Genomic DNA, 20,669 nt, shown 5'->3' on the forward strand with positions numbered 1-20,669 from the left:
CTGATGTAGACTCAATTTTTTATTCTTTAAGGTCTACTCTGAGTTTGGGGCAACTCTTCATCACTTTCAAGTTACAAGGGATGCAGTCAAACTTATCACAGAATCTTTGGCACAGCTTCTCATTAGTAGAACCAAAAATGATATCATCCACATAGATCTGAACTTGGATCATATCTTCACCATGTTTCTTGTAGAAGAGAGTCTTGTATATGGTTCCTCTAGTAAAACCATGCTTTAATAGGAAATCTGATAGTGTGTCATACCAAGCTCTAGGTGCCTGTTTTAGTCCATATAGAGCCTTGAGTAACTTATACACAAAATTTGGAAATTTTGGATCCACAAAGCCAGGAGGTTGTTGCACATAAACTTCTTCTTCTAGCTCACCATTCAGAAAGGCACTTTTGACATCCATTTGATACACTTTAAAATTTGAATGTGCAGAAAATGCTAGAAAAATTCTTATAGCTTTAATTCTTGCAACAGGAGTAGAAGTTTCATCATAATCAATTCCTTCTTCTTGTGAGTAGCCTTTTGCAACCAACCTTGCTTTGTTTCTGGTAACTATACCATTTTCATCCATTTTGTTCCTGAACACCCATTTTTTTCCAATAATGCTTCTATTCTATGGTGCAGGAACTAACTTCCAGACTTTGCTTCTTTAAAACTGATTCAGCTCTTCCTGCATAGAAGATATCCACTCAGGATCCAGTAGAGCTTCATCAATTTTCTTAGGCTCTACTTGAGACAGAAAACATGCATGTAGGCACTCATTAGCAGTTGCACTTCTCCTCACACTAGTAGTAGGATCACCAATAATTTCTTCTCTAGAGTGACTTCTATCCCACTTTCTTGTGTGAGTTTGTTGACTTGTGCCTTCATCATTTTCTTCATTAATGGTATGACTAGTAGATCCTTCTTCTCTTTCTCCCCCTTAGTTTGTGCAATCAAATTCAGGTGTTTGAGATGAGCTTCCATTCCCATGCTTTTCCTGTTCAGTAGTCTCTTCATTCATCAACTGTTGTGCATTAACCTCATCTTCTCCATCAGAATCACTATCAATGTTAAGGTTTTCAAATGCAAGGGCTTCAGCTTCATTACCATCAAGACATTCCAAGCTTGGACACTTGTCATCATCAAAGGTCACATTTGTGTTTACCATGATCTTCTTTTGATCAATCACATAGACTTTGTAGGCTGTTCTTTCCAATGAATATCCCAGAAAATTTACTTCAAAAACCTTTGAGTCAAATTTTCCCACATATTCAGAGTTGTCTTTCAAAATGTAACACTTGCTTCCAAACACATGAAGATGCTTTACAGTAGGCTTTCTCTTAGACATGATTGAGTAGGGTGACTTGCCATGTGCCTTGTTAATGAGATATATGTTCTGAGTATAACATGCAGTGTTGACAGCCTCTTCCCAGAAACTTGTTGGCAACTTGGCATCTTGCAGCATTGTTCTAGCAGCTTCAACCAATGTTCTGTTCTTTCTCTCAACTACTCTATTTTGTTGAGGTGTTCTGGCAGCTGAGAATTCTTGAACAATGCATTTGCCTTTACAGAATTCACTTGATGTAATATTTCTGAATTCTGTTCCATTGTCACTTCTCGGTCTTTTCACATAATTGTAATCTTCAGCCTGTTTTCCTATCTTCTTGATGTGCTCAATTATGATATATGGAGTTTCATCTTTAGAGTACATGAACTCTACCCAAGTGTATCTCGAGAAATCATCCACCATCACAAGTGCATATCTATTCCTTGAAATTGATAAGACATTCACTTACTCAAATAAGTCCATGTGAATAAGTTGCAAGGGTGCACTAATAGAATTCACAATTTTTGACTGGTGACTAAATCTTTTCATCTTTCCTTTCTGACAAGCTTCACAGACTTTAACTTGAGCAAACTCCAGCTTGGACATGTCTCTCACTAAATCCTTTTTGACTAAGTTGTTAATTGCCTTGAAATTCAAGTGAGACAGCTTCTTATGCCATAGCTTGCTTTGTTCTTCTGATGCCTTGGTGTAGAAGCAGCAAATACCATCCTTATTTATTGAGTCCAAGTCTGCAACAAACAAGCTTCCTTTACTTGCTCCTTTCAGAGTAATTTCACTAGTTTTCTTGCTGATAAAGGTGCATTCTTCTTTGTTGAATAAAACTTCAAAGCCTTTGTCTGCAAATTGGCTAACATTGAGAAGATTCACTTCAAGACCAGCTACTAGTGCTACATCATCAATGACAATATTTTCAGGGACAATCTTGTCATATCCCATTGTGAATCCTTTGTTATTGTCTCCAAAGGTCACCAATGGGCCAGCTTTCTCCTCAAACTGTGATAGCAGGGCCTTATCACCTGTCATATGTCTGGAACATCCACTGTTAATGATCCATATGACTTTCTTCACTTTGCCCTGCACATAATGAGATTCGGGTATGTTTAGTGACCCAAGCAATGTTGGGTATTGTTATGGATCAAAAACTAAGGTATAATAACCGCTATATTTATTACTAAGGAACGTGAGTTTCGGGGCTCGATTTGACTGCTCTTGTATTTCGTGACTCAATCTGCATTAACAAGATGCCTACGTACCTTGCTGATTGCTAAGGATCAAGCCAAAAAATGTAGTTCTGATTTGTGGGGTGAGACCCCTTATATAGATGTTGGGAGTCCTTGAATTGGACTTGGGTTAGGAGACTTGGTGAGCAAGTCTCATAATTAGAATGGACTTTGGAGTCCTAAGAAGTAGGAAGCCGATTCCTTATCCCACCAGATTCCTTGGAGGCCAATCTACAAGGATTTATTTCTCCACTAGGACTCATCTTATCAGCTGATTTATCCCTTATTAATTAATTACGAAATTAATTAATATTTAGGATTTTGGGCCTTCTCAAATGGGTCTAGCTGTTGGCCCAATTCTGATATGATTAATGCAACATTAATTACATACCCGGGCCTTATTTTCTTCCATATCATGTACTTTCTTCTTGTTAACTGATTTAGCAGAAGTAGAGTAATTTATTTCAGATAAAATAAAATTCAATGATTGTTGTGCACTATCCCTTTCTGATGTAGACTCAATTTCTGATTCTTTAAGGTCTACTCTGAGTTTGTGGCAACTCTTCATCACTTTCAAGTTACAAGGGATGCAGTCAAACTTATCACAGAATGAGTAGGGATCATTTATATCTGCTTCATTGTATTTGCAGGCTCCTTCAGTTATCTTACTAACACCCTTTTTACAAAGGTAAGTTAGGTGATTTGTAGAGCCACATTTTTCACACTTCTTTCCAGGAACATCTGCAACATAGGTCAGATTATTGCTTCTGTTTATCCTCATTCTTCCATTTCTATTTTTCTTCTTCTTTATTGCATCTTCAATCTTTGTTTCTTTGACAGGGTTCTTAGTACTTTGATTGTCCATAAGATTTTCTTCAGTCTTGAAAGATTGAATTGAATTGGTATTCCTCTTTTCATTATCCTCATCTGCAATTTCTTGCTTGATAATAAATTCTTCTTCACTGAAGTTTACCTCACAAGTCTTAAACACAGGTGACCCAATATTTTTCAGCATTGCTGGAACATTTTCACTCTTTGTTGCTTTTCCTCTGTCACCGGTGTTTTTCTTCTTGTTGTTTAAGGTATCATAATCAAGACCAATAGCAATATTTCCTCTTTTCTCTCGGGTTTATTGATAAAAATAAAAAGAAGCAGATCATTCTTAAGACAGCAGTGCATTGAATATCACATAGCAGAACACAGAACAAAAAGAAAACCTATAGAGAACTTATTGCAAATTCACAGATCATTTATTTCTAGTATTTATTGTTAAATCCAATCCACTAGAAATACCTTTCTTGTTCTTGTGTAACTATCTAGCGGATCGAAATCCCTAGAACTTAATCTCAAATCGCTTTTAGCATTTGATCTTTTTATTGCAAAAATAAAAAAAGTTCATGTCGAATTTATTCTAGATTTGTGATAATTGATTTGAGATTAATCCCTTGTAAACGATACCGTTGTTGTAACACCTTTCAAGTTTAATAATAATTTTATTTAACTTGAATTTTGTTTCACTTTTTTATTCCGCATTTTATTCGATTAAATGGTATTGTTTTTATTCAACCCCCCTTTTACAAACATATTGAGACCTAACAATTGGTATCAGAGCCTTCTGATTAACGAACAAATCAAGATCCTAGACTTTTGTGTTTCTTTCACTCCTTGAATTTTTATTTATTCAAAAATTCATAATGACTACACAAAAAGTTGGAACCGTTAAAATTCCACTATTCGATAAAGAAAATTATGTTATGTGGAAGAAGAAGATGTTATTGTTTTTACAAGTTGCAAATTCCAAATATCTGGAAGTGTTAAAGAAGGGTCCTAAAATACCGATGGTTATTGAACCAGAGGTAATAGAAAATGATGTGGTGATTACCAAAGCAAGAACTTATGTGAAAGATCCTGAGGATTTTTCTCCTGCTGAAAAAGAAGAAGCCTCCCTAGATGCTAGCCTTCAATTAATTTTAGTAGATTCCCTTGATCCCTTGATGAATAGACATGTGATGAACTGTAAAGATTCTAAACACATCTGGGAAACTATTGAGGTTATTAATGAAGGCACAGAGGAAGTTAGGGAGAACAAGTTAGAAATCCTAACCTCTGAGTATGAATACTTTAAATCCAATCCAGGAGAAGGAATCACTGAAGTGTTTGAGAGGTACAATGCATTGATCAACACCCTGAACATTAATGGTAAATACTATTCCATCAGGGAGGTCAACAAAAAGTTCCTTTCAACACTGCCAACTCATCTCGAACATAGAATCACTGCCATAAGAGAAGCAAGAGATCTGAGTGAGATTTCTTTGGAAAGGCTCTATGGTGTGTTAAAGACTTATGAGTTGGAGCAGATTTAGCAGAAGGAAGTTTACGGGAAAGGAAGAGTGGTCAGCACGTCTACTGCTCTAGTAGCTGATGAACAACAACAACAACCACAATATCAACAACAATCTCAACAGTCAGAAAGAATGGTACAGTCTTCCAAGGTTGAAAAAAATGTGATAGTAGCAGAATTTGATCCTCCTACTACAAATCAATCAGGAGATGATTTTTATTCCTTGGAAGAACTGGAGCAATTGGAGGATGAGTCAATGTCCCTAATTGTCAAGAGATTCTCCAATGTCAGATTCAAGAGGAATCCCAAGTTCAAGTACAAGTCCAACTACAACAGGTTCCAGAAAAGTGGATCTTCATCCTCTAACACCAGCAGTGGTGGGTACAAAACAGGGATGGTTGATCGAAGCACCATTCGATGCTTCAACTGCAATGAGTTGGGACACTTTGCCACAGAATGCTGGAAGCCAAAACAAGTTAGGAAGAACTCTTATGATTCTAATCAGAAGAGTAAATCTGAAAGGGCTTACCTGGCAAAGGGAAGAAGCTGGGATGATACTGACAGTGATGTAAGTCATATGCCATAGCCTATTTGTATATTCGAGGATTCAACTCAACTCAAATAAGAATGTAATAAGTAAATAGTGGATCGACCGTCAGAGAGATCTCGCAAAGTAATATCTATCAAAGGATTCAGAAACAAGGTTCATCTACAGACTTGAGGAGGTAATTCACTGGAAGAAGTTCAAGAAGTTGATCATGCCTCAGTGATATAAATCAAGATCGTGGATTTAATCAAGTGACAGAGATCTCGTTAGAGTATCATTAATTACAAGGATTTAATCTGAAGAAAATCAAAGCGTCAAAGTCAAGACATGAAGAAACGTCACGGAAGTTAGTCACTCATGAACCAGACAGTACATCGAGTGTCAACATTGAAGTGGCGGAATTGATTCATAATTCTCAGTGATTTTCAGAAGATATTCAGAAGAATGGATGCTGCTCAGGGTTAGTATTAATTCTCTATTAATTAATTAAGTCATATAATTTAATTAAGTAAATAAATTATATCTGCAAAGATTAATTTATTGATTAATTAAATTAATTGATTAATTAATTCATAATTAATTTTAGGAATTTTCAGAAGTTTAATTGGTTTAAAAACAGTCTTAAATCAGCAAGACAATTGAAAATGAACTAGCATGACAATCTGGATTGTCATACCGATTTTCATGCCAAGTCATTTCAATTGTCATACCGAAAGTTACACTAGGAAGGAGATTGTCTTGCTAGTTCAACTGATTGTCATACTGATAGTCATTGTAGTTCAATCAGATTGTCTTGCTAGTACAATTGAAAGTCCTACTGAAAGTCTTGCTGAGCCAAAGAGATTGTCCTACCGATTGTCATTGCAGTTCAAGTAATTTTGTTGGATTGCATACAAAAAGAAAAAGAAGCAGAAGACATTCACTCACTGAAAAATACAAGAACACAGCAGCCGCCTAAGAAATATTTCATTGTTCTCTGCTGAAATTCAAAGATCAATTTCTAGATTGCAAAGTTAAATCCAATCAACTAGAAATCTTTATCTTGTTCTTGTGTAACAATCTAGCGGATCAAAATCCCTAGAACTTAATCTCAAATCGTGTTTAGCATTTGATTCTAATTATTGCAAAAATAGAAAAAGTTCATGTCGAATTTATTCTAGATTTGTGATAATTGATTTGAGATTAATACCTTGTAATCGATACAGTTATTGTAACACCTTTCAAGTTTAATAATATTTTTATTTAACTTGAATTTTGTTTCATTTTTTTTTATTCCGCATTTATTCGATTATTTGGTACTGTTTGTATTCAACCCCCTTTCTACAAACACATTGGGACCTAACAATTGGTATCAGAGCCTTCTGATTAACGAACAAATCAAGATCCTAGACTTTTGTGATTTTTCAACTCCTTGAATTTTTATTTATTCAAAAATTCATAATGACTTCACATAAAGTTGGAACCGTTAAAATTCCACAATTTGATAAAGAGAATTATATCATGTGGAAGAAGAAGATGCTATTATTTTTACAAGTTGCAAATCCCAAATATTCAAACTTGTTAAAGAAGGGTATAAAAACTCCGATGGTTATTGAACCGGAGGTAATAATAGATGGTGTGGTGACTACTAAAGCTAGAACCTATCCAAAAGAGCCCAAAGATTTTACTCCTGCTGAGAAGGAAGAAGCCTCCTTGGATGCCAGCCTTCAATTAATATTAATTGATTCCCTTGATCCCTTGATGAACAGACATGTGATGAACTGTAAAAATTCTAAACACATGTGGGAATCTATTGAGGTAATTAATGAAGGCATAGAGGAAGTTAGGGAGAACAAGTTGGAAATCCTAACCTCTGAATATGAACATTTCAAATCAAATCCAGGAGAAGGAATTACTGAAGTGTTTGAGAGGTACAATGCGTTGATCAACAACCTGAACATCAATGGAAAGTATTATTCAATCAGGGAGGTCAACAAAAAGTTCCTTTTAACACTGCCAGCTCATCTTGAACATAGAATCACTGCCATTAGAGAAGCTAGAGATCTGAGTGAGATTTCTTTGGACAGGCTCTATGGAGTGTTAAAAACCTATGAGTTGGAGCAGATTCAACAGAAGGAAGTCTACGGGAAGGATAGAATGGTCAGCACATCTACTGCACTTGTAGCTGAAGGTCAACAACAACAACAATCTCAACAGTTAGAAAGAATGGTACAGTTTTCCAAGGGTGAGGAAAATGAGTTAGTAGCAGAATATGATCCTCCTACTACAAATCAATCAAGTGTTGATTTTTATTCCTTGGAAGAGCTGGAGCAATTGGAAGACGAATCAATGGCCCAAATTGTCAAGAGATTCTCCAATGTCAGATTCAGGAGGAATCCCAAGCTTAAGTACAAGTCCAACTACAACAAATTCCAGAAAGGTGGATCTTCATCCTCTAACACCAGCAGTGGTGGGTACAAAACAGGGATGGTTGATCGAAGCACCATTAGATGCTATAACTGCAATGAGTTGGGACACTTTGCCACAGAATGTAAGAAGCCAAAGCAAGTAAGAAAGAACTCTGAAAGGGCTTATTTGGCAAAGGGAAGAAGCTGGGATGATACTGACAGTGAAGATGAAGAAGAAGGGAATCTTGCTCTTATGGCTATTGATGGAAAAGCTTCATCATCAAGAATAGAGGTAAAACATTCTGATGCTGAAATGGTTTATCATCTAAGAGGTAACTTAGATTGTGCACGTCGTGATAATGAACTGTTAAGTTTACAGATTACAGACCTTGAGAAAGAGGTCAATGAATTAAGACTTGTGCACATTAATCAAGACAAATTAAAAGAACATGTATCTTTTCTAGAGAATAGAGTTGACTGTTATAGAAAACTCAAAACTATTCTCAAAGACAAGATCACCGGTCTTGAGACTAAGGTTAGAGCCTACTTCAATTCTTGTTCGAAGGCTAAAGAGTTCTACAGTAAGCAAGCTGTTAATCAAACATCTGGAATAGGTTATGATTACAATGCTGCTATTGGAGAATTAGGCATAAACTCCCCTCCTCATGTTTGTGCTAAAGGGAGGGAAGTACCACATGTGCTTAAGGGTGTTGATGAACCCCTCTATAAAGCATCAATTGCTGAACCATTTGATGCGACCTCTTCTGTTATTCATGAAGAAATACGTGCTGAAGATCATGCTAATGAGAAGATTATTTCCAAGTCAAGTGAGTCGAAAGTTCCAGTCAAAGTTGTGAAAGCAACTGAGACTAACTCAGACACACATGAGTTGGATAACAATAATGCCATGTCTACCATGTATAAATTGCCTGTTGTTAATCACTCTCATAAAGCATGTGGTGTTGCTAATTGTATGTCTTGTGCTTTTAATATGATGTATGCTTATTTTAATGGTAAGCATGTGTCTAATGATAAGACTACTCCTCGTCAGCATGTGAATAACAAGAAGCATGATAGGTCTAAGACTGCTAGTCCTTCTAAGGCTAGAAAGGAGACATTTGTGCCTAAGCTTAAACAGAAATTTGTTAAGGCTGTTTACAAGGTCAAATGTTCAGTCATTGAGGATGTTGAGATCGTTAAAATAAAAAATGTTGTTTTGCCTGACAAAGGACAATTCTACAAGTATGCCGGGCCCAACCAAGTTTGGGTTCCAAAGAAGGTCTAATCCATTTGAAGTGCAGGGCATTAAACAGGTGTAACCGGTAGTGTGGATTCTTGACAGTGGATCATCAAGACATATGACCGGAGATAGAGCCCTGCTATCAAATGAGGATTGAGAAAGCTGGCCCCCTGGTTACCTTTGGAGATAACAGCAAAGGTTTATCTGAGGGATATGGCTGTTTGCAAGCTGGGAATGTTATCATTGTAATTTTGTATATTATGCTAGGTTATTATCAGGAAGCAGTATCTAACATATAGCACCAGTGACGAGACTTGAGAATATTACGACATATCAGACACCTGCTGCACATTACACTTGGAATTGTACTCTAGTAAGATGTGTACAAGTGTACTCCTGGTTGGTAAGTCAAAAGAGGAAGTCAATGCACCACAGTTCATGGACTTTGCAGCTGCAGATCTATTGGACTATGCAATTTCTTCTTCACAATCTCACTTCAGGTTGGTATGAACTAGTATACTGCTCAAGCAATCGTCAAGGACATGGTATGGCACTCTAACAGAAGTTATAATTTTATATGAATAAGTAGAGTCGTGATATTAATAACTATCTTATCACTAAGCACAATTATATTGTTTTATATGTGCAGTGGTATATTGTTTATGCAACATAACAATTAGTATCTAAAGTACTTGACAAGTATCGGTCAATGATATGTTGTTAACATTATGTTGCAGATATTTGTAAGCTTTTGACATGAATGAGAATTACTTAGACTTTACCCTAAGTGATCAATGTTTTATCAAAAACTCATTCATTTTGAAAAACAAAAATTAAACTTCTTTCTACATTAGTGATTTCTTATTTCATGTAAAATCTTTTGAAATCACTATTGTAAATCATTTTCTCTCTATTACCATATGTTCTATGATACAGGTTCAGTCTCCAATGACTTTCTTTCATTGACAGTCATGAGGTTGAAAACCCACAACGTCTATCCCAGACTGTAAAGACAAACACAAAAACAGAACCAACCAACACTCTTTTACCACTAAAAGTAGTATGAATGAGCGTGAGGGAGATAGTGCCTAGTGCACCACATAAGGAAGGTTCTGTAGTCAACCCAGTAGCTCTGTCTCCTACATAGATGAGTAGTATTTAAACCGAGACAACTGCTAGCCCCCATACATCTTCTCAAAAAGATGTAATGGCTGAAAAGGCACAAAAACAGTTACTAGATTCATTCTCTCAACAGGGTGAGTCTATTGAATTTTGCCTGTCGGCCAAGGTATCCGATGTAGTGTCACCACTTCAAACATAAATAATTCTTGATGCACAAGGAGAGGTTACACACACAAAGGATGAGTTGATGGAAACAAGAGTTTCGACCATTTCAAGGTCAGATTCGATTGTTCAAGGTTCGTTAGTGGACCAATTGCCTTTACAGGTGTTAGGAGAGGATACTGATCCAAAAGCCATATGTCAGTGGTCAGTGTCTACCTCCCCAGGCTTAAATCCCCTGGATGCATCTGCGGATAGTGGATCTGACATAGGTGCAGATCGGCAACTTGTTGACAATGATTCAGATATTACCTGATAAGTCACAAGGAAATTTCTTCACAGACATTAGAAGGGAACTTTGATCTTTATGCTAAAATCGTTGGATCATTGTTTACCTTCCCAGAATTCAAATCTGGAACCCTAAAAGGGAAACTAGCAACTTGTAGATTATGACTCAGATTTATCTGACGAGTTTAACAAGGATGGGGATTTGCAAACTCCCATTGCACCACCTGTGACCTCCTTAAGGATGGCTAAGGTGATTTTCCTTGCAGGTACAGCTGGATTATGGAGCTATGAGAGAAGAGTGATACACTTGTGAGAATGAGTGTAAACACGAGTGGAGAGAAGAGTGAAACACATGTGAGGTACACTAAACAGAATCACACACTCACAGTGAGGAAGAAAGAGAAACACTTGTTATTTCTTTTCCAACCAAGTGAAATATGAGAACTCCTTCAGACAACGGCATACATTCCTTCTTTAAGGGGGAGATAAAAGCTTAAGTAATAGTTTGAAGGATTCCTCAACTAAGGGGGAGAAATAGCAGGGAGTAAGAAAAAGATCCTACTTGTACACTACACCACACCATTGTTGTTTGTAACTACGGATCCTATTGTACAGGAGAGGTGGTAAACACAAGGTGATTTTCTAAGTAAGGGGAGAAGCTGTTTTCAAAAGGGGAGTACCATTGGCTTTTATCTGCGGATCCTATTGTACGGGAGAGGTGGTAAACGAAGGTGATCTTCTTTAATCAGTTGATTCTCATAGGGGGAGAAGCAAGAGAGATATGGGCTTCTCAACAGGAAATGTGGTTGTACAAATGAAGATGGAACTACTTGAAGATATGTTCAGTCTAGAGGAACATCTACTTGGAATCTGGAAAATGTTAAATCTCATCCAGAACTTTTCTGCTATTTACTTTGCATGTATGTTTATATCTTTTTCTTATTTGTTAGTTGAGTTATCCTCTAGGTATTTGTGTGTTATTGTCTAACAAACAAATAGGGGGAGATTGTAAGTCATATGTCATAGCCTATTTGTATATTCGAGGATTCAACTCAACTCAAATAAGAATGTAATAAGTAAATAGTGGATCGACCGTCAGAGAGATCTCGCAAAGTAATATCTATCAAAGGATTCAGAAACAAGGTTCATCTACAGACTTGAGGAGGTAATTCACTGGAAGAAGTTCAAGAAGTTGATCATGCCTCAGTGATATAAATCAAGATCGTGGATTTAATCAAGTGACAGAGATCTCGTTAGAGTATCATTAATTACAAGGATTTAATCTGAAGAAAATCAAAGCGTCAAAGTCAAGACATGAAGAAACGTCACGGAAGTTAGTCACTCATGAACCAGACAGTACATCGAGTGTCAACGTTGAAGTGGCGGAATTGATTCATAATTCTCAGTGATTTTCAGAAGATATTCAGAAGAATGGATGCTGCTCAGGGTTAGTATTAATTCTCTATTAATTAATTAAGTCATATAATTTAATTAAGTAAATAAATTATATCTGCAAAGATTAATTTATTGATTAATTAAATTAATTGATTAATTAATTCAGAATTAATTTTAGGAATTTTCAGAAGTTTAATTGGTTTAAAAATAGTCTTAAATCAGCAAGACAATTGAAAATGAACTAGCATGACAATCTGGATTGTCATACCGATTGTCATGCCAAGTCATTTCAATTGTCATACCGAAAGTTACACTAGGAAGGAGATTGTCTTGCTAGTTCAACTGATTGTCATACCGATAGTCATTGTAGTTCAATCAGATTGTCTTGCTAGTACAATTGAAAGTCCTACTGAAAGTCTTGCTGAGCCAAAGAGATTGTCCTACCGATTGTCATTGCAGTTCAAGTAATTTTGTTGGATTGCATACAAAAAGAAAAAGAAGCAGAAGACATTCACTCACTGAAAAATACAAGAACACAGCAGCCGCTTAAGAAATATTTCATTGTTCTCTGCTGAAATTCAAAGATCAATTTCTAGATTGCAAAGTTAAATCCAATCAACTAGAAATCTTTATCTTGTTCTTGTGTAACAATCTAGCGGATCAAAATCCCTAGAACTTAATCTCAAATCGCGTTTAGCATTTGATTCTAATTATTGCAAAAATAGAAAAAGTTCATGTCGAATTTATTCTAGATTTGTGATAATTGATTTGAGATTAATAGCTTGTAATCGATACAGTTATTGTAACACCTTTCAAGTTTAATAATATTTTTATTTAACTTGAATTTTGTTTCATTTTTTTTATTCCGCATTTATTCGATTATTTGGTACTGTTTGTATTCAACCCCCCTTTCTACAAACACATTGGGACCTAACAAGTGAAGATGAAGAAGTTGGGAATCTTGCTCTCATGGCTAGTGATGCAAACACCTCATCGTCAAGAAAAGAGGTAAAATTTACTGATGCTGAATTAGATTATCATCTAGGAGGTTCCTTAGATTATGTTCGTCGTGATAATGAAATATTAAATCAACAAATCAAAGACCTTGAGAAAGAGGTCAATGAATTAAGACTTGTGCACATTAATCAAGATAAATTAAAAGAACAAGTATCTTTTCTAGAGAATAGAGTTGACTGTTATAGACAACTCGAAACTATTCTCAAAGACAAGATCACCGGTCTTGAGGCTAAGGTTAAAGCTTACTTTAATTCTTGTTCGAAGTCCAAAGAGTTTTACAATAAGCAAGCTGTTAATCAAATATTTGGAATAGGTTATGATTATAATGTTGCTATCGAAAAATTAGGCATAAACTCCCCTCCTCATGTTTGTGCTAAAGGCAGGGAAGTACCACATGTGCTTAAGGGTGTTGATGAACCCCTCTATAAAGAATCAATTGCTGAACCATTTGATGAGACCTCATTTATTATTCAAGAAGAAATCCTTGCTAAGATCATGCTAATGAGAAAGCTGTTTCCAAGTCAAGTGTGTCAAAGGTTCCAGTCAAAGTTGTGAAATCAACTGAGACTAACTCAGACACACATGAGTTGGATAACACAAATGCCATGTCTACCATGCATAAGTTGCCTATTGTTAATTCCTCTCATAAAGCATGTGGTGTTCCTGATTGTATGTCTTGTGCTTTTAATTTGATGTATGCTTATTTTAATGGTAAGCATGTTTCTAATGATAAGACTACTCCTCGTCAGCATGTGAATAATAGGAAGCATGATAGGTCTAAGACTGCTAGTCCTCCTAAAGCTAGAAAGGAGACATTTCTGCCTAAGCCTAAACAGAAATTTGTCAAGGTTGTTCACAAGGTCAAATGTCCAGTCATTGAGAAAGTTGAGAACAGTAAAATTAAGAATGTTGTTTTGCCTGATAAAGGCCAATTTTACAAGTATGTCGGACCCAGCCAAGCTTGGGTTCCGAATAAGGTCTAATCCATTTGTATTGCAGGGCATTAAACAGGTACAACCGGTAGTGTGGATTCTTGACAGCGGATCGTCAAGACATATGACCGTAGATAGAGCCCTGCTATCAAATGTGGTTGAGAAAGCTGGCCCAGTGGTTACCTTTGGAGATAACAGCAAAGGTTTAACGGAGGGATATGGCTGTTTGCTAGCTGGAAATGTTATCATTGAAAATGTGTATGTTGTGCAAGGACTTGAACACAATCTGCTTAGCATTAGTCAGTTCTGTGACAACGGCTACAATATTTTATTCGACAAGATGAAGTGTCAGATTCTGCACAAGAAAAGTGAAAAACCCTCCTTGATGGGAATCCGGAAAGGAAATCTGTTCGTAGCTGACATGAACTCTGGAAGCAATCCTGAAGTCAATTGTTTCTATGCAAAGGCATCGTCATATGAGAGTTGGCTATGGCACAAGAGACTTTCTCATCTCAATTTCAAAACAATGAATTCTCTTGTCAAAAGAGAATTGGTCAGAGGTTTGCCTCAGCTGGAATTCTCCCCAGAAGGACTTGATAAGTGGCATTTTATACCACTTAGAACGTCTTAAAATGGCTTAAATTGGTGTCTTGAAATCAAGTATTTTGTGTATTTAATGCGTTTTTCTAGTGTTTATGCATTTCAGGGTATTAGTTGCATTTCGGAGGAGGAATCATCAAGAATAAGCCTTGGCATGTGTTCACCATTGAGAGAGGAAAAGAACGGGCAGATTACGGCGAAGAAACGGAGCAAACCTGGAATTTTTCCAGTAGGGTCCTGCGCGCCAGCGCAGCAATGCTGAGCGGCCGCGCAGCAGCCTTGCGCGCCCGCGCAGAAATGCTGAGCGGCCGCGCAGGGTTGGGGAAAAAGATATATTATTTTAGACTTCTACTTCTGTTTGGCTTCCAACTTCTATGTAATCTGAGTTTTATGGGACTATTATATAGGTAGATTTGAGACGTTTTTCACAGAGTATTAAGAGGAGATTATGTTTTAGATTGTGTTTTGCAAGAAGCGAAGGAGATAAGGAAGAAGACCGATTTAGCACACTACAGCGAAGAGGAAGCATATATTTTTATGATTCTTGTTTCGTTGTAACGTTGGATGCTAGTTTTCTTGCTTTGACTTATTTACTCTTGTGACGTACTCTGTTTTAATATAATCAGTTTAGTTATTATTTTCTTGTGTTTGTTTATCATGATTTCATATGAACCCATGATGGAGATAAGTTCTATTATGGGTTAATCGTGATCATGGGGTTGCAATGGATTTATTATGGAATTCTTTAGTTAATTATTTAATACTTTAGTGTGTGATGATTGCATGATATCTAGTATTGGTTGTGCGTATTCGTCTTATGTGCGTCGCGAACATATAAGATAGGGTGTTAATCTCTTGTGAAGCGACGGTGGATCTTGAGATTTAGAACTTGCCATGCTAGCATAGGTTCATGTACGTTGTGCATGATTAGTGGGTAACTCTAACAGTTTTATTTGCCCTATGTAATCAAAAAGGAATAACTTGTGCTTAAATCGTTGTGTTATCAATTTCTGTAGATATATAGGAACTCAACATAATTGATGACTATTCAACTTCTATCTTAATTGTGAATGTTTGGTAGAATGGTATTAGTACAATGAAAGTTGGCTTTTATCAGTTTCGTGTTATTCGATTAATATCATCACTGTCACATGCTAAAGGTAATAGCTATGGCTATAGAAGGAAGTAATAATGAAGTTGTGATCTCATGAGTGTTTTATTATTGATAAATTGAAGTGTTAGTTAAGTGGTTAATTAAGTAGTTAATTATAGTTAATATTTAATCAACAATTTTAAGTGTTATTATCTTAACATTGAGAAGTAGTCATACATTGGTGAGTGAGTTAAATTAGACAATAAATTAGTCTGAGTCTCTGAGGGAACGAACTAGAAAGTATTCTATATTACTTGCGAACGCGTATACTTGCGTGAATATTAGTGCGTGATTTCGCCCTAACAAGTTTTTGGCGCCGCTGCCGGGGACTCGGCGTATTTGTTTAGTTTATGTACTTACCATCATTGGTCATTAGGACTCAGTGATTAGGACGTAGTAGTTAATTACTCTTTTCGGTTGTGTTTCAGGTACTTTAGCAAGCGTTTATGCAAACTCGTTTTCGTGCTCGCAAGAGGACCTTAGATACAGCTGAAGAGAAAGACGAAGTTCTTGATACACCGGAGAAGTTAGATTTTGAGGATTTGGATTCAGGAACTGAGCAGAAGGAACCAGTAAACATGGGAGATCGTATTGTTCAAGCTGATCCAGCTCTTATGGATTTTTCTCGGCCTAAAATTGATGACATTCAGTCAAGCATCCTTCATCCGGCTATTCAAGCTAACACCTTTGAAATCAAGCCGGGCACTATTCAGATGGTGCAGAATTCTGTTTCTTTTGGAGGAGCGGCAACTGAAGACCCCAACATGCACATAAGGAATTTTGTCGAGATCTGCAGCACTTTTAAGTATAATGGCGTGACTGATGAGGCTATCAAGTTGAGGCTTTTCCCATTCTCACTGAGAGATAAAGCTAAAGACTGGTTACATTCTAAACCAGCTGGGTCAATCACTACGTGGCAAGATCTTGCGCAAAAGTTTCTGGTGAAGTTTTGTCCAATGGCAAAGACTGCTGTTATGAGGAGTGCTCTTACTCAATTTGCGCAGCAACCTACAGAATCTATGTGCGAGGCTTGGGAACGCTACAAGGAAATGTTGAGAAAATGTCCACATCATGGAATGCCGGATTGGATGGTAATCACTGGTTTTTATAATGGTTTGGGGGGCCCAATCTCGGCCCATGCTCGATGCAGCAGCTGGAGGCGCCTTATGGGCTAAAAGCTATACTGAGGCGTATAATCTTATCGAGACGATGGCTGCAAATGAGCATCAAAACCCAACTCAGAGGATGACGTCAGGCAAGGTAGCAGGTATTCTGGAAGTTGATGCAGCCACCGCTATTGCAGCCCAGCTCCAAGCGCTATCAATGAAGGTTGATTCTTTGGCTACGTATGGAGTTAATCAAATAGCCATGATTTGTGAGCTTTGTGCAGGTTCTCATGCTACGGATCAGTGTTCTCTTGTCAACGAATCTGTTCAATATGTGAATAATTATCAGCGACAACAGCAGCCTGTGCCAGTGACCTATCATCCTAACAACAGAAATCATCCAAATTTTAGCTGGGGGAATAATCAGAATGCTATTCAGCCACCATATCAGCAAGGAGTGAGTAAACAGTTTAACCCACCTGGATTCCAGCAACCACAGCAGTATGCTACAAGGCAATCATATCCTCAACAGGGAAGTACAGCTGCACCTACTAGTGCTGATTTTGAGGAACTTAAGCTGTTGTGCAAGAGTCAGGCGGTTTCTATCAAGACCTTGGAAAATCAAATCGGTCAATTAGCCAGTACAGTGCTCAATCGTCAACCTGGCACTCTTCCCAGTGACACGGAAGTACCAGGCAGGAAGGAAGCTAAAGAGCAAGTCAAGGCTATTACCTTAAGGTCTGGAAAAGTAGCTGATGCTGAAAAGGCAAAAGAAGTCGAAGCTGAAGTTAGAGATGAAGAATCTAAGCAAAAGGAGAAAGCGGCGGAACCAAGGAAGACTACTGTTGAACACACTCTGCCTGAGGCTAATACAGGGGAGAAACAGCTCTATCCTCCACCACCTTTTCCTAAGAGATTGCAGCAACAAAAGCTGGATAGACAGTTCGGGAAGTTTCTGGAGGTGTTCAAGAAACTTCACATCAATATACCTTTCGCTGAGGCTCTGGAACAAATGCCTAGTTATGCGAAGTTTATGAAGACTATTCTTTCAAGGAAGGTGAAACTGGATGACCTTGAAACCGTTGCTCTCACGGAAGAATGCAGCGCGGTTCTGCAACAAAAGTTACCACCAAAACTGAAAGATCCAGGAAGCTTCACCATTCCTTGCACCATTGGCAATCTAACTTTTGACAAGTGCCTTTGTGACTTAGGAGCAAGCATTAATCTGATGCCGTTGTCGATCTTTAAAAAGCTGGATCTGCCTGATCCAAAACCCACATACATGTCGCTACAATTGGCGGACCGTTCCATTACTTACCCAAGGGGCATAGTTGAGGATGTGCTCGTCAAGGTGGATAAGCTCTTCTTTCCTGCAGATTTTGTTATTCTGGATTTTGAGGAAGATAAGAAGATTCCCATAATCTTGGGGAGGCCTTTCTTGGCTACTGGCCGTACCTTGATAGATGTGCAAAAAGGGGAACTTACTATGCGGGTCCAAGATCAGGATGTGACCTTCAACGTATTCAAGGCAATGAAATTCCCTACAGAAGATGAGGAGTGCTTAAAAGTGGATGTGATTGATTCCGCAGTTACTTCGGAACTCGAGAACATGCTAATGTCTGATGCATTGGAAAAGGCCTTAGTGGGGGAATTTGACAGTGATGATGAAGATAGCAACGAGCAATTACAATATCTGAACGCTTCTCCATGGAAGCGAAAGCTCGACATACCATTTGAATCTCTTGGTACTTCTGACCTTAAGAATGCTGAAGGGAAGCTCAAACCATCAATAGAGGAAGCACCTACCTTGGAGCTTAAACCATTATCTGGACACTTAAGGTATGCTTTTTTAGGTGATTCATCTACGTTACCTGTTATTATTTCAGCTGACCTTTCAGGTAGTGAGGAAGACAAGCTCTTAAGGATTTTGAGAGAATTCAAATCGGCTATAGGATGGACCATAGCAGACATCAAGGGGATAAGTCCTTCATATTGTATGCATAAAATTCTGTTAGAGGAAGGTAGTAAGCCAACTGTGGAACAGCAGCGAAGACTGAACCCGATCATGAAGGAGGTGGTGAAGAAAGAAATTCTGAAATGGCTAGATGCAGGCATCATTTATCCTATTTCTGACAGCTCGTGGGTGAGCCCCGTGCAATGTGTACCTAAGAAAGGAGGTATCATTGTGGTCGCAAATGAAAAGAATGAGCTCATCCCTACTCGAACAGTTACAGGATGGAGAGTATGCATGGATTATAGAAAATTGAACAAAGCCACAAGGAAGGATCACTTCCCTCTCCCATTCATTGATCAAATGCTTGACAGATTGGCGGGACATGAGTATTTTTGTCTTCTGGATGGTTATTCCGGGTATAATCAGATTTGTATTGCACCAGAGGATCAGGAAAAGACTACCTTCACTTGTCCATTTGGCACATTTGCTTTTCGTAGAGTTTCGTTTGGGTTATGTGGCGCCCCGGCCACCTTTCAGAGATGTATGATGGCTATATTCTCTGACATGATTGGAAATAACGTCGAAGTGTTCATGGATGACTTCTCCGTCTTTGGACACTCATATGATGAATGTTTGAATAATCTGCGCGCCGTACTCAAAAGATGCGTGGAAACTAATTTGGTGCTTAATTGGGAGAAATGTCATTTTATGGTGCGTGAAGGCATTATCCTTGGGCATAAGGTCTCTAGCAAAGGTCTGGAGGTGGAGAAGGCCAAGGTGGGAGTAATTGAAAATCTTCCCCCACCTAATTCGGTGAAAGGAATCCGTAGTTTTCTCGGTCATGCGGGTTTTTATCGGCGATTCATCAAGGACTTTTCAAAGATATCTAAGCCGTTGTGCAATTTACTTGAGAAAGATGTGCCTTTCAAATTTGATGATGAATGTTTGGCAGCATTCGAGACTCTCAAGGAGAGTTTGATCACGGCACCAGTTATTACAGCACCAGATTGGACAGAACCGTTTGAGATGATGTGTGATGCGAGTGATTATGCGGTAGGTGCAGTTCTGGGACAGCGCAAGAAAAATCTCTTCCATGTGGTCTACTATGTGAGTAAGACTTTAAATGGGGCCCAATTGAACTACACCACTACTGAGAAGGAGCTTTTGGCTATAGTCTTTGGCTTTGAGAAATTTCGATCTTATCTGCTTGGTACGAAAGTGACAGTATTCACTGATCATGCAGCTATTCGCTATCTGGTTTCTAAGAAGGATTCGAAGCCGAGACTCATTCGTTGGGTGCTTTTACTTCAAGAATTTGAGTTAGAGATCAAAGATAGAAAAGGTACCGAGAATCAAGTAGCTGACCATCTCTCTAGGTTGGAGAATCCCGATTCTACTTCACAAGATAGGACGTTAATCAATGAATCTTTTTCGGATGAGCAGTTGTTTGCAATTCAGGAGGAAGAACCATGGTTTGCAGATATTATAAACTATCTTGTCAGCAATATAATGCCTCCTAATTTGACATCCGCGCAAAAGAAGAAGTTTCTGCATGAGGTGAAGTGGTATATGTGGGATGAACCATATTTGTTTAGACAGGGAGCTGACCAGATCATCAGGAGATGTATCCCGTTCTGTGAGACGGAGGGGATATTACGAGACTGCCATTCCACGGTTTATGGTGGACACTATGGAGGTGAGAAGATGGCAGCTCGTATTCTGCAAGCAGGTTTTTTCTGGCCTACTTTGTTCAAGGATGCTCATCAGTTTGTTTTAAGGTGTGATCGTTGCCAAAGAGTGGGAAATTTGTCAAGGAAGGATGAGATGCCATTAAATGTGATGCTTGAAGTCGAGGTCTTTGATGTATGG

The 20,669-nt window shown here is 37.9% G+C and overlaps 1 non-coding gene across 1 annotated transcript; it reads right to left on the reverse strand.

The window, feature by feature from the left end:
• Positions 1-16,711: 16,711 nt before the first annotated feature.
• Positions 16,712-16,818, reverse strand: LOC141662447 (small nucleolar RNA R71). Its single transcript, XR_012550563.1, has one exon. It is a non-coding gene; the product is annotated as a small nucleolar RNA R71 (small nucleolar RNA).
• Between the last annotated feature and the right edge of the window lie 3,851 nt (positions 16,819-20,669).

The sequence above is a fragment of the Apium graveolens genome, chromosome 5, assembly GCF_009905375.1.
Source record: "Apium graveolens cultivar Ventura chromosome 5, ASM990537v1, whole genome shotgun sequence".
NCBI classification, from domain to species: Eukaryota; Viridiplantae; Streptophyta; class Magnoliopsida; order Apiales; family Apiaceae; genus Apium; species Apium graveolens.